Source organism: Lygodium microphyllum, chromosome 21 (assembly GCF_053477565.2).
Source record: "Lygodium microphyllum isolate KBCC chromosome 21, Lygodium_microphyllum_v1.1.10, whole genome shotgun sequence".
Lineage (NCBI taxonomy): Eukaryota > Viridiplantae > Streptophyta > Polypodiopsida > Schizaeales > Lygodiaceae > Lygodium > Lygodium microphyllum.
In genome coordinates, this window is record NC_141155.1 from 19,086,623 (window position 1) to 19,101,306 (window position 14,684).

Below are 14,684 nucleotides of genomic sequence, written 5' to 3' on the forward strand. Positions count from 1 at the left end.
TGCTAGTGATCATTGTGTATTTTGTACTACATGTATGAAAATTGCATCTCATCTTTTGATTTTCGGATTTTATTTTGAGGGTTTAGACCTGAGTGACACCCCAAGGAATTACTAAATGCACATGGGTCTTGTGAAGCATTGATTGGATTGGACTTTGCAAATCTGGCGTACTAGAAATGCTCTCCATTGGTTAGAGATTATTCACACGACTTTGATCACTACTACTATGTTGATGCCCTTCTACCTATATGTCAAACTTTAATGTCCTTTCGGTCAATGCAGAGGATTTTTCATGCACCTAAAGGCTATCATAATTTATGGTAAACCATTTTGGTATCCTTGTTTGGCAATCCTTTTTCTATCTAGACTTGGAGAGCCCCTAGCAGAATTGGAAAAATCATGGATGGTTGGTCTCAAGTGTATGCATTCGGCAATCAGATCAATCCTTTACTTATTAATGATCAATAATGATTGATGGATAAGAGCAATCCCCTTTGGGACCTCCACAAAGGTAGAGCTTAATGACAATCCATGGTGATTGTAGGCTAGCTTAATAAACCCCCCTTCAAATGCAGACACTTTGTTCAGAGAATGCTGGATGGGTTCCCTCTCAAGACACAACATTTCCAATAGTTCTTGCTTCTTCTATGTTACAATTGAGGAGACCTATCAACATTGGTTTCTCTCTTGCCTAGTGGCAAGGCACATATGGTCTCTTTTGTTCAAGGTTTTGTGTTATGTTGTCAGGGCATCCATGCATCCACGAGATTGGGTTTTTGGCAAACCCAAATTGATGGACTTTGTGCAGCCAGATGTGATGATTGTTTTTTGCCTTTTGCTCTTTGAGGGTGCTAGCATAAATCAACAGTATGTGGGACTCATTTCCAAGGATGATTGGGCTTGTTGGCATGGTTTGATCTCTTCAATCTAATTGATTTACATATAGTTCTTTGATGACTCTTGTATATTGTATTCATAGTTATTCATACAACTACCCATAACGAGAGAGAGAGAGAGAGAGAGAGAGAGAGAGAGAGAGAGAGAGAGAGAGAGAGAGAGAGAGAGAGAGAGAGACGAATGTCAATAAAAGGCCAATATGGCCTATGTGACAATTCAAAGTACATCCATGTCTCATATCATCTCGCAGCAAAGTGGAGATAAGAAAAAAATAAGTAGCATATGAGAGAATGCCTAGAATAAGTGTACAATGAGACAATGCTCGAGTACATGCATTTATAATATTGTCTCACTGATAGAATGAAGGTAAAAAGTTATAATTTGATATTGGTATTGAAGAAGCTATAGTGGCGACTATAGAAAGTTGCAAGCTACATTTAGATCTGTATGTTTGGAGATTGTAGCTAATCTCAAGGTTTGCATGATTTTAGCTATGATATAGTTCCCAACTGCTTGACTGATGCACCTAGAGTGCATCTATTGTGTCTCACAATGATGGCTTCGATTTGATGGCGGTCTAGTCCCTTGATCGTGGTCCTCGTAGGTTGATTGCCATGCTCAACGAAAAGCAATGGCTCTATCTAGTGTGACCATGTGGCATAGGATGGATGATGTCTCGTTAGGTGGCTCTATCTTTATTAGGCCTATGGTATTTGTAGGGCCTAGTGTGTGAAAAGTCCACTACTCTTTATGGAGTTGGAATTCTATCTCGCAGTAGCGCTATGTGGCGCCTTTGGAGCTCCAAGTGGGAGAGGCCTAGGCATCTCTAGCTTAAGAGGTCCAAAGCCATCGTGAAAGAGGGAGCAGTACCATCCTCATATGCCATAGTATACTCTATTTCTGCATATGCAATATCCCTCTATCTCAAGCTTTTGGTAAAAAAGCTAGCAAATCCGGTATTCGATCTCAAGCTTTTGGTCACAAAGTTGGGAAATCCAGTCCTTTGTTGAGATATTTTTTCATGTGCATCTTTATCCCATTGTACTATTGAGAGAGAGAGAGAGAGTCTGTGTGAGAGAGAGCCAATTTTATGCAAAACAATATATCTACGAGTGAGATTGTGAGAGAAAGCTATGGAACCTTTGAAGAAGAATGCTATGTGATAAGTTCCATGCAAAGTGGGGTTTTCTCTTGTGTCTTTGTGGTACCTTGATGAATTCTATGAAGAATATAATCAATTTTGTTCAAGTAAAAACTGTGGGATAATTGTTTCTATGAAGGTGTGTGAAGATTTCTTGTTTGTGGTGTTCTTTCCCTTGTTGTGGGCATATCAAATATGAAAAAAGATGGGTATCCATGTAGTATGGCCAAATAGCGAATCCATCATCAGGGAGGTGTAGGAAGTGGCTCCAGTAAGACTCCATAGGGAGAGAGAGAGAGAGAGAGAGATAGATAGAGAGAGAGAGAGAGGGTGAGTGTGTGTGTTTTACCCCTCTTGAAAAGCTAGAATGCTTATGAGGCAAAGCAATGAGCACATATGACCATCTTGTCTCTAGCTCGAGAATAACAATGAACATGAAACCAAAACCCATAGGATGACAATCTGATTGATAGCAATCTCAGTAGAAATGTTGTACTCTCGTCAAGGCAAAGATCTCTGTCATGAGGTGCTCCGAGACAGCAAGTATGTGAAATGGAGGAAATTTCTTCCGTGACGAGTGATCATAGCCCAGGTCTGCCGATGTAAGGCGGGGAATCGTGTTGGTGAATGCGGGCGTCCCCCTCCGATTGTATGTCATGTGCCAGTGCTCCTAATGTGGCAATGGTTGGTAAGCTGACCCCCTAGCACTGAAGAAATCTGTCAAGGAACACGTTGGCTCACTGGTTCTTTCTCTGCCCTCCTGAGTCCTACTCCTGAACAGGTTGTTTTGCGGATCGGAAGCTCTGATAAAAACAGCGCTGGGCATCTCTCATCCTCGTACTCCATCACCTTGCACAGAGACAAAGAGAGAGAGAGAGAGAGGAAGCAGGGAAACATCGATGAATCTAGAAATCCTTGCCCTCACATGGAGCTTCTTCAAGAGCAGCTGCTATCTTAAGGTGTTGATTTGAGCCATCTTTGTAGCTTTCCAAATATTTTAAACCCTCTTTTTCTAGGTCTCTATACTGGCCACCATAGGAAAGCCTTTCCTCCACTTTGAGTTGGATTTCCATCAGAATTGCTACAGATGGGGGTTTGATATCACTAGCCGATGTGTAGTGCTACGACTTCTTGCATGTGGGACTAATTATGTCTTTCGTAATTTAATCATTGTGTGTTCATAGGGGAGGTGGGCCATCCCTTCTTAGCATGTTGCATCACCTCACCTAGCCACCTAGATTCTTTTTTGTCAAGCTTAAACAACTCGACTATTTGAGTTAGGGGCATAACTTAAGATCCCATATGTCTTCCCACCCAAAGACCCCTTCAGTGCATAGCGCCTTGGCTAGCTTGGGCTTCTTGTGTTTGGGAGCATCCTCTGGCTTTTATGGACATGGCGAAAGCTAGTTGCTCTGGCTTTGTGATGAGTCGTTAGACCTTCTACGAAACAACCCCCCCCCCCCCCCCCCCCCCCCCCCCGCGAAGACTAGGAGAAAAGCTAGGGACTTTTGCTAGCTTGCCACCAGTGCTTGCACAACAACAACTTGAGGGATTCTAACTTGTAGGTGTGGGCATGTGATAATGTATTGCCAATCGGTAGTGAGCCACATACTTCCCTTGATCTTGGAAGTGACAATTTAGTTCTACATTAGGCACATCCAAGGCTAACTTCCATTCATTCTCTTAAGAAGGGAGAGAGCCAAATTCTAAGCCCAACTTCCTACTTTTGATATTGCTCCCATATATTTATATGTCTCAATCTTTGAATGGTGAGAGAGATTTCAAAAATAGTAGCGAGCATGCTTATTATGCAATCTAGAGCTTGGGATGATAGAGACAACTATAGATCGTGTTATTGTCAACTCTTTCATATTCCTTTTGGGCCACTTTCCAAGGCAATCAACTATAAATACCAACAATGTTTGGGAATCTTAAACACAACATTGTGGACTTATTATTGAAGGGCAGTAATAAGTCATTTGAGGGCTAGTGTAGAGACACCTCACATACTACTTCAAAGTGACACCCTAGTCCATTGCTTGTTATATGACGAGTTCCACACATAGCTTGGTTAAGCCAGACAACCAAGGCTTAAGGGTTCTACCCAACAATATTGGTTACATATGGGGTTTCAATAGATCATTTCTAAACATCAATAGAGGTCTCTTTAGAGGGATCATATTGATAACATGTTGAAGAGACCTCGAATGGAGCCCATGAGATGAGGGCTATTACAATATGCCTCTTTAGTTCACCCCTTATGTGCACCTTTCGTCCTTTTTGTTTTTGCAATTTCCTTTCATCAAAGGAAAAACTCTAGAAATAGTTGCATTCCAACAACCATTTCATGTGCGTATTATATGCCATTTTGGAATTTTTATAGATGACATGGCGTTCCCTTTGATTTCTCTCCCACATTCTCTATAACTCCCCCTCCCCCTCTTGTAGAGAACTAACATCAATATACCAAGCTTTGACTTATTATAATATTTACGTTACACCATTTATGTTATGAAAAAATGGGTTACTAGTGTACATTCGGTATTTGCAAAGTTTGTTTACATCAAGTAAACATGTATTTCAACTTAATTCACTTTAGCGAAAATCAATGTGTATGGTTCACATAAGTTGGCATGCATAGTATCTCAAGTGTATAATGTCTACCATTTATAGCTTTACATTAGACTATAATGTAATTTGTAAATAAGAAACAAAAAGCATCACATGTCTAAGTCAATCTTCTCTCTTTAGTGCCCCTTTCACCTTTGCTTTTGGCTCACCTCCACCCTCCCCCTACCTATGAATGTCTTTTTGATGCCTAACCTTATCCTTATGGATCTCACCATGTACCTCATATTCAATACATAGATAGTCTATTAATACTATTTAGGAAAGTTTTAGGAGAGAAAAGTGTCCTTTTACGATTTGAAATAAGGTAACTTTATATTTGTGATTTTTAAATCATAAAAAGATAAAATTTGTAAAAGTCATTCACTTTAAATATCCTTTGAAAACTAGATGACTAGAAATATATGTAATAAATATAGAAGTTAAAAAAATAACAACATACATGGTGGTGAAACCATCCCCAATATAGGTATGCTTAGGGTTTTGCAAGAGATAGCATTTGTATATGGAAATGTGCTTGCAACTTATACTTGAATTTCTCTTAGGTGTTTGCCATCATGGATAACATACCATAAAGGTTGTACGTGATAAATAAATGCACTCTACTTTGAAAGTTATTACACAAAGTAATCATAAAAATGTACCCTTCAAGCTATAGTAGATTATCTATAAAGGGTGTGACATATCCACCTCACATGTATATCAATATAATAATATTAATTATTGTTTTGAATTATAACAAGATTAGGTCCTTAATGGTCTTAAGGATGACAAAGATCCTCCATAGTACTAGAGTAGTTATTTAAATCCAATTGTTAAAGTCAATCACCCAAAAAACCAAGCTAAAACAAGTGTCAACCCGTAAAGCAAGGCAAGAGCAAGCTATATCAACCCATACACCAAAGAAAAAGCAAGCTATAAGAAGCATTGGGAACTATGGGTATGATAGTACTTTCATGTGTAAAGGCCCAATGTGATGTCTTAGAACACAACATATTCAACTATACCTTGCAACTAATGATGCACTTCATTAAATCAACTCCACTTTGTATGAAGCTTGGTGTAAGGTAGTGATTGGCACATTGTCAACATTTTTTATCATCAAAGGCTTCATTTGGTATGCCGGGGGTCACCTTATGAAACATGTAATGTGCCATGTGAGTCCAAAAGAAATGGTATTTTTATTAACTTAACTTACAAATTTCCAAAAATAGAAGGAGTTTACAAATGCACCACATCTAAAATCCACATTAGGGGCTTTTTAATTCAAAAGCCTTAGAAGCACACATTGGAGGTGGTGGTTGGCGGGGGATATGAACTCTAAATATTGAACCTAGGACCATATGATTATTCAAAAAGATGCTTTGCTCATAGTCTTAGAGGTAAAGGTTGTACGTGATAAACAAATGCACTCTCCTTTGAAAGTTATTGCACAAAGTAATCATAAAAATGTACCCTTCAAGCTATAGCAGATTATCTATAAAGGGTGTGACATATCCACCTCACATGTATATCAATATAATAATATTAATGTTTTTTTTTGAATTATAACATGATTAGGTCCTTAATGGTCTTAAGGATGACAAAGATCCTCCGTAGTACTAGAGTAGTTATTTAAATCCAATTGCTAAAGCCAATCACCCAAAAAACCAATCTAAAACAAGTGTCAACAATAAAGCAAGGCAAGAGCAGGCTATATCAACCCATACACCAGAGAAAAAGCAAGCTATAAGAAGCATTGGGAACTATGGGTATGATAGTACTTTCATGTGTAAAGGCCCAATGTGATGTCTTAGAACACAACATATTCAACTATACCTTGCAACTAATGATGCACTTCATTAAATCAACTCCACTTTGTATGAAGCTTGGTCTAAGGTAGTGATTGGCACATACTCAACATATTTTATCATCAAAGGCTTCATTTGGTACTCCAAGGGTCACCTTATGAAAAATGTAATGTGCCATGTGAGTCCAAAAGAAATGGTATTTTTATTAACTTAACTTACAAATTTCCAAAAATAGAAGGAGTTTACAAATGCACCACATGTAAAATCCACATTAGGGGCTTTTTAATTCGAAAGCCTTCAGAAGCACACTTTGGAGGTGGTGGTTTGGGGGGGGGGGGGATATGAACTCTAAATATTGAACCTAGGAGCATATGATTATTCAAAAAGATGCTTTGCTCATAGTCTTAGAGGTAAATTCTTTGAAATCGAGTGCATGTCTCTATGAGGGGAACTAACAAACCATAACATTACAAGTAAGAACAATATGTAAGGACAAATGTATTATTACCTTGGGACTTATTAGTCTTACAATTGGGAAAACACCTCACAATCTCAAATTATCTCCTTAAACATTGATTATGTATGCTAACACACTAAATACTTTATGTATGATTACACCTAGCTATTTATGCCATTTAGTTTTACAGACTATTAATAGTTCTTCATGTTTGTAAACTCTAAACAAAGAGATTATTCTCTACACACACGCACACGCACACGTATGTGACGGATAACATGCCTTTTTATAATTTATGTAATGTTGGTAACATGAGAGAGAGAGAGAGAGAGAGAGAGAGAGAGAGAGAGAGAGAGAGAGAGAGAGAGAGAGAGAGAGAGAGAGAGAGAGAGAGAGAGAGAGAGAGAGAGAGAGAGAGAGAGAGAGAGAGAGAGAGAGAGAGAGAGAGAGAGATATCATTAGCAACCATATTACTAGCATAGTTGTAATATGATAATAATTCATGAGAAGTAAGTTGAGGGTTCATGGTGTAGTTAATGGTCAATGTTTTGAGAGAGAGAGAGAGAGAGAGAGAGAGAGAGAGAGAGAGAGAGAGAGAGAGAGAGAGAGAGAGAGAGAGAGAGAGAGAGAGAGAGAGAGAGAGAGAGAGAGAGAGAGAGAGAGAGAGAGAGAGAGAGAGAGAGAGAGAGAGAGAGAGAGTGTGTGTGTGTGTGTGTGTGTTTGTACATATGTATCCCTCTTTTTTGAGTTGTGTCACATAAGAACTCATCTTACTAGAACAAAACATGCATTTATATGGTTAAAAAGTTTTCCAAACTTGGGTTGCTAGGATGAACTTGTAGGTGTCTATCAAAGAGCATACTAGCTAACTTGTAGTCTCCAAAAATACATCTACTATGAGTGCCTCGATTTGGGACCTTCCATAGATTGGTTCAGTTGCATGTGGATAGCCACCATTACTAGTTGGAAGTGATGCAAAATAGTTGGGATTTGGATGCTTGAAAAGAGACTTTGGATGCTTAGATATATTAAACACTATTGAAGCTTTTCAAGAGAAGAGAAATCAAATCAACATTCTCTTCTATTTTCTTCCTCTCAAATTTATGTCCAATAAAGGAGAAAATGAGGATACCTTTTAAGTATTCAATTTGGGAGTCATTCTATCCATTTTGAGTGAACACAAAGCATTTTGCAGAAGTTGTAGGTAGCTATGGTAGTTTGACAACATTGTAATGTTTTGGCATAACTTTTGCATATCATATCAAATTGAGATATTCTATAACTCAAAATGAAGAGAACAATGAGAGTTAAGGATATATATAATCATAGAGATAAATCCATATAGCATTTAGTTCCTTATTTTATATGAAATGGAACTATTATGCTTTGGAAAATAGTTATGGATAGCAACTTGAGATCTATTTTTTGTTGCAAATGGATTATCTAGCCATTTGAGTTGATTAAGGTCTCATTTTGAAGCTTATTTAGAAGATGATATTCTACCTTTAATATTAGTTTTTTGGACTATTGCTACTATTCTAGCCATTGTTTGGCTTTGTGAGATAATTCTATTGCAACCAATTGGTCTCTTATGAGCTTGTATTGAGCATTGGATATTTGGTGTGTAGGATATATTATTGTTATGATGACCCTTCTTCATCACCTGCAAAAAATGCATTTTTCAATATTAAAAAGCTTGATGATATAGGTTTTTCATATTGGAAAGAGTAAATCTACAATGTATAGGTCCAAGAGAAGCAAGTAAAGCCCAATGCAATGGGATTAAGCTTGAGGGCATGGATATAGATATATAGGAGGAGTTAGGTGAGCTTACATGCTCCACTATTATATTGAAACTCTCAAAATCCTTTTATCTTAATGTGAAAGACATAGAAATACACATGGTCTATGAAAAAATCTTGGTGAAATTATATGAAAAAGAAAGTGCAATCTCATAGGCTTATTGGTTGAAAAAATTCATTGATCTTTGTATATGGAGGGGGCTTCCATGTCTACTCATGTTAATGAGTATAGCACTATTTTCAATCAATTGACATCTCAAAAAGTTCTTTCATAATTTAGCGAAGGCCATGTTATTGGTAGTTCCTTTTCTTGAGAGTTGGGACACTTTCAAGGTAGCCATTAGTAACTTCACACTTGTATAGGTGATCTTACAAGTTCTAATGTTAAGAGGAATTTGTTCATTAAGGAGGTGAGCAAAGAGAAGAATGTAGCATTAAAGAGCTCTAGTGCACATATTTTTTTTCTCCTTTTTTTTTCATCCAAAGATCTCTCTGAAAAATCAAATTATAGTGACAAGAAGTCCAAATGCCAAGGATAGCTCTTATGAGAGAGGCAATTTAATAAGCAAATCATGCGAATAAAAGGATGTGGAATGCTTCTTTTGTAACAAGAAGGGATACTTGAAAAATGGTTGCTATAAGTGGATTAATAAGCGAAAGAAAAAATAGAAAAATGATGGCAAAAGGTAAAAGTAAAGTAAGAAAAAGGTAGATGAGATAAATATGCGTCATAATGATGACGGTGATGTTTTGTATGGATCCTCTTTCAGTAATGTATTTTTGGTTACCATGGGTAATCACATGCCTTAAAACTAGCTTTTGAATTCCAGAGCATAATCTCATGTTACTCTGCATAGGGAGTGATTTATGACCTATGATACTGGAAAATGAGGATGTGTCCATCTTGGAAATAAATATGCAAACAACATTATTAGCATTGGGGATATATGCTTGTCATTGTCAAGTGCTTCTTTTTTTGTTTTGAGAAATATATGGCATGTTCCACACTTGAAAATGATTGTGGTTATAGAGTAATCTTTGGTGATCATGTGTGGAATATTTATAAGGGATATCTTGTAGTCAAAGGGCCAAAATCTAGGACTTTGTATCCATTGTATGTTTTGGGTGTTAATAACCATGGTGAATCTATCATTGAAGAGACATATGTTTTTTAATGACATCTCCTTTTGGGGCCTACATAAGTCACTAGAACGAAAACTTTTTGTCATTTGAACTATCTTTCTTGTCTACATTTATTTGATCTAGTATTTGTGACCTTTGTCTCTTTGAAAAGAAAACTAAAATGTCACATATAAGAGAGGTAGTGGAAATAGACAATTTGAATTTTTGGATTTAGTTCATAGGCTTTTATGTGGACCAATGCCCATGGTGGCATTGGAGAGATCATTATACTTTGCTGATGTGATGCTTTTTTTGATAAACTCTAAAAACCCCAAACTTGCAATGGATTTCCTATTTTTTGAAACCTTGTACATAACTTTTGTTGAAGCTTTTGGATTTGGAAAGCCAATAAAACTTGAACTTCTAACACCTTGGAGTTCAAATGTTGTTTGTTCTTTGAAAGGCATATAACTTTTACTTGTCAAGTTTTTGTTATACATGTTAAAAATAAGGATCTAGATGGTGGAAGGCAAGGCTCCTTGAGGAAGTGGTATATTTTCTAAACCCTAAACTCTTCCACTTCACTAGGAAAAGGAGGGGCATATGTACTCACTGTAGAATGTTTTGAGCACATTACATGGGTTTGTTATACCCTTCATCTCATTTACTTCCATGCCATTGGGAAGATGCACTTGACTGCACCATCTTTATGCACAACACGGTATGAGGCCCATTGGAGCTACATCTAATAAAACTAGTTGCATGTGCACATGTGAGCACACCCTCATTAAGCACGTGTCCATTTGGATCTCCACACCAATTGACAATGATTCATGAAACTCTTGTATCATATCATCCATATATAACACACAATGTGTTGAGTCATAGAACATCTTAGGTGTCAATCCAATGTGCCTATTAAGATTTGCATGCCATGTAGCTGCTATCCTTGTAACAATTACTTTGTAATACCCACGTTTCATACAATGTATTGAGTCCAATAATCAAACTCTTATTCATTATAATTAAATTTATTCTGGCAAAAATATGAGTATTCTTGTGCTATTCTTTACATTATATTTTATGTAAATGGTATGATTAAAGTGATGCCTTGAAATTGAATCTATACTTTGTGTTGATGTATATATCCACATTCGTTTCAATATCGATGTTCATGTCTATTTACAAAAGTGTTAACATCTCTTAAGGCCATGTTGATTTGTATGGCACATTGGTGATTACTAGACAGACTTAAAATGCTTATTGTTTAGGGCTTAATACATACTTCTTTACATCTAATGCCTAGGCTATAATGCCTGAGAGAAGAACAAGCATTCTCTCGATAGAAGGACATAACATAAAAGATGAAGAAGGGAATCGGATCACTAATGCGTATCATTGCTCGTCTTGGGCATCCAAGTATACAAGGAGCTTTTAGGGTGAAAGCATATACAATTGCAGATGTATCAAAGCACTGGAAGGGTAAAATTTTAGCTCTCAAAACAAAGGAATGTTGATTCTCACCTTGTAACAAAGCGCTGGTACAACATGTATTCATGTAAAAATAAATACATATTGGGCCCACTGTGCCCTTTCAACGAAACATTGTAAACAGTAATATTTGCAACTCATTGAGAATGAGAAATTTCATGATATCTATGTAACTACTTGTCTCGTATTTACAAAAGTATACTCTTCGGATTGTTGTGAGTGGCAAAATATCGAGAGTTTCATAGGTTCTTGTAAGTGTTACCACCTTGAAATTGGTAGATTGCTCTTTGAGGGGAGTACAGCTAAGCAGCTCGCAAAGGTCCTTGTTTTTTTCTATAACTCCAAGTACATATTGTCCAAGGGGGGTCAAGAATATGGAACCCTTGAGTCTATGCACATAGCAAATCTCAATAGCATAGAATCGACATTGTGTAGTAGTGACATTTTGCACATGTGTAGCACAAAAATTTTAGCAGACATATTGAACTCTATGAAGCCAAGCATTGTGTCAAAGAATGTATATCTAAGATGGTTCATACCAATTGCAATTTTTGCACATATATTCAAGGAATGTAAGGGTTTGAGACATACCAAAAGCATATACGTCCTAAAAGTACATTGGAGGATTATGTAACAAGGATTCTAGGCAAAACTTGGACATAAAAAATGACTCACAGTCCTGACACAGTGGAGTGTCGAGTCACAACAAGGGACATGGCTTTCATGTAAAAAATTTCTCTCTTAGTTGACTAATATCTTACTTTGGGATGGATCGACTAACTTTCCTTTCCAATTACAGGTACTTTGTCACACAACACAGACTTTATGCCTAGTGTTCAAGTATCGTAGATGGAGGATGCTCAAGGGTGAATGGTTGTGCCTTGATCAAGACAAATGTGAAAGTGCAGCTATGGATGTTACTCTCATATGTGAGGGCCGCGAGCCCTAAGTGTTGCAAATGGAGGATGATTGACCCTTGAGTATAATGCGCCAGGAAACTACAATGTTAATGCAAAATCCACATGCTAGCCTCTATTTTTAACTAGATGGCAGGAAAATTCAAAGAACCTGAGCTAAGGATAATGTTATTAGTGGAAAGTGTGTGGCTGCACATATTTTAGAAATTGTAGAGTCTCCCTAGAAATCCCAACACCACACGTTGTAATATCCAACACTTGTAAATTTTTGGATTTTTTTGGCCATTAGAATATTGTCGCTTGCAAACTTACAATCTTTAAAAATTATGGTATTTATACAAAATCATACACTTGCTATATAGTTTTCACATCAACACTTTCACATATGCATGTGAACTTTACAAAGAGGTAAGTAAAGCAATAACTAAATATCGTATGTGAACAACCCTTAATGGTTTGAAACTTAAGGTTTTTAAGGTAGAACTAGTTTAGTTCTTGTTTCATTGTTTCATTTCACACTTTCTCTCTTTATCTCTTTACATCCACCACATCCCTCCTACCTGCTACGATGGATGCTTGTGCACACTTTGACAAGTGGATCCACGAGTTTGTCTTTGCTAGCTAGGGCGACGAGATATTTTAGTTTCTCTAAGAACTTCAACCTTGAAAGCGTGCTCTCATATCAATGGATCCCCCCCTTTAGATTTTGGAAGACTTTGTGAGCACCATTGATACCTGCACATACTCCATCAAGGGATTCGAAATGACTTGGATGCCTATGGAACAGCTCATGGTATTTCACGCAAGGAAGAATCACGAAAGAGTGGTGAATAGGTGTCTGGCCCATGTGGATCCTTTGCAGAGAGTATGCATTGTTCCCATGGGTAGTGCACCAAGTACAACACCTTTGGATCTCGTGGAGTGTAATTGCGCATTGGCAATTTACTTCCTTGCATTGAATACACCCCTAAAGGAGGAGAGCGATGAAGATACAACTCCATAAGTTATTGCTATTATGTACACGGGAGAAGAGCCAATTGAAGAGCTTATAAATATTGAAGAGGAACATTGGGTGGTGGCAGAGCAAGGGTTGGCTATTTGCAGCTACCTTAGGTCTAGCCATCTTTCTTATACAAGAGATGTGAGAACTAAATAAATAAGATAGAAAGTGAAACCCTCTTTTATATAACTCTAAATTGTAAGACTCATTCACATAGATGCACACTCTCTCTTTTTCTCTTAAATAATGAATTGCGTTCGCACTGAACACATTGTTCATCTTGCTATCTTAGCTCTCTTCGAACCCATTTGTTTCCTTCTTGAAGCCTTGTTTCTAGCCGCTTGGCATGGTTTTCTTTGGCACTTGAGGCTTCGTAATGCACTCTTTTAGTGACATGACATGATGGAATCATGTCTATAGCCGTTTCATTACCACTTTCATTTTCTCTCTTTTGCGAGAGTTTAGCTTCATCCGCTACTATAATCCTATAGCATTGGAGATTCCACACATGTGTTTTAAAGTTTTCAAGTCTCTTGCAAGAAGATGCCATTCAATCAAGTATTGACCATACCCTTCAACCGAGAGCATCTCACCATGTTTCTGATGAGGATCGATGATGTTTTGAATGCTTGTGTGCATAAAGAACAATTGTAGAACCTCAAATGTTTCCTTAGGAACTTCAAATGCAGCGAGCCACCGCACACGCCACTCGGATTGAACACTAAAGTTTCCTAGGTTGTTATTGTCAAATTGTAAAGCTCTATTCATCAAAGTTACACTAACTCTTTCAAGCTTTACTCCTTTGACGATCTCATTTTCATCCAATTTTATAACAAAGTACAAATTACCATTACATTCCTCAACAAATATATTGTAGTACATTACCATTGTCGACTGCACCTTGTACAAATCTAAATAGTAATTGTTGAGCTCGGTGAACTTCATGATCTCATATGCATTTTTGGTTCCAACCTAAATTTAGTTCTTTCACACATTGAGTGTGCATGGGATCTCCTATCAGCTCCAAAACCTTTGCATTCAGTTGTCGGGCCTCTATTAACTTTGAAGGTTGAGGAAGAGGCACGATTATGTTTCTCTTTAGCACAGGACCAAACCTAGCCTTCACACCTTTGAATATCTTTGAGTAAGTCGATGTGCTAATACCAGTCGTGTCACAAATGGATCGTGCATCTACAACCGAGAACTCATTTGACACCATCTTTTAAGCTGTACTCAATCACCTTTTCCTTCATAGCCTTAAACTTAGGATTGCTCAAAGCATTTTCCAATGTATTTACCTTCAACAATCTACTAATACATGATCCAACCTCACCCTCACCTAGGTTCTCATTCTGAGATACCTTGCATACTTTGATACATTGCTTCCATTGGCCGCTATTCACAATTAACTCATTGATTGGCTTCTTCTTTTGTTTGCG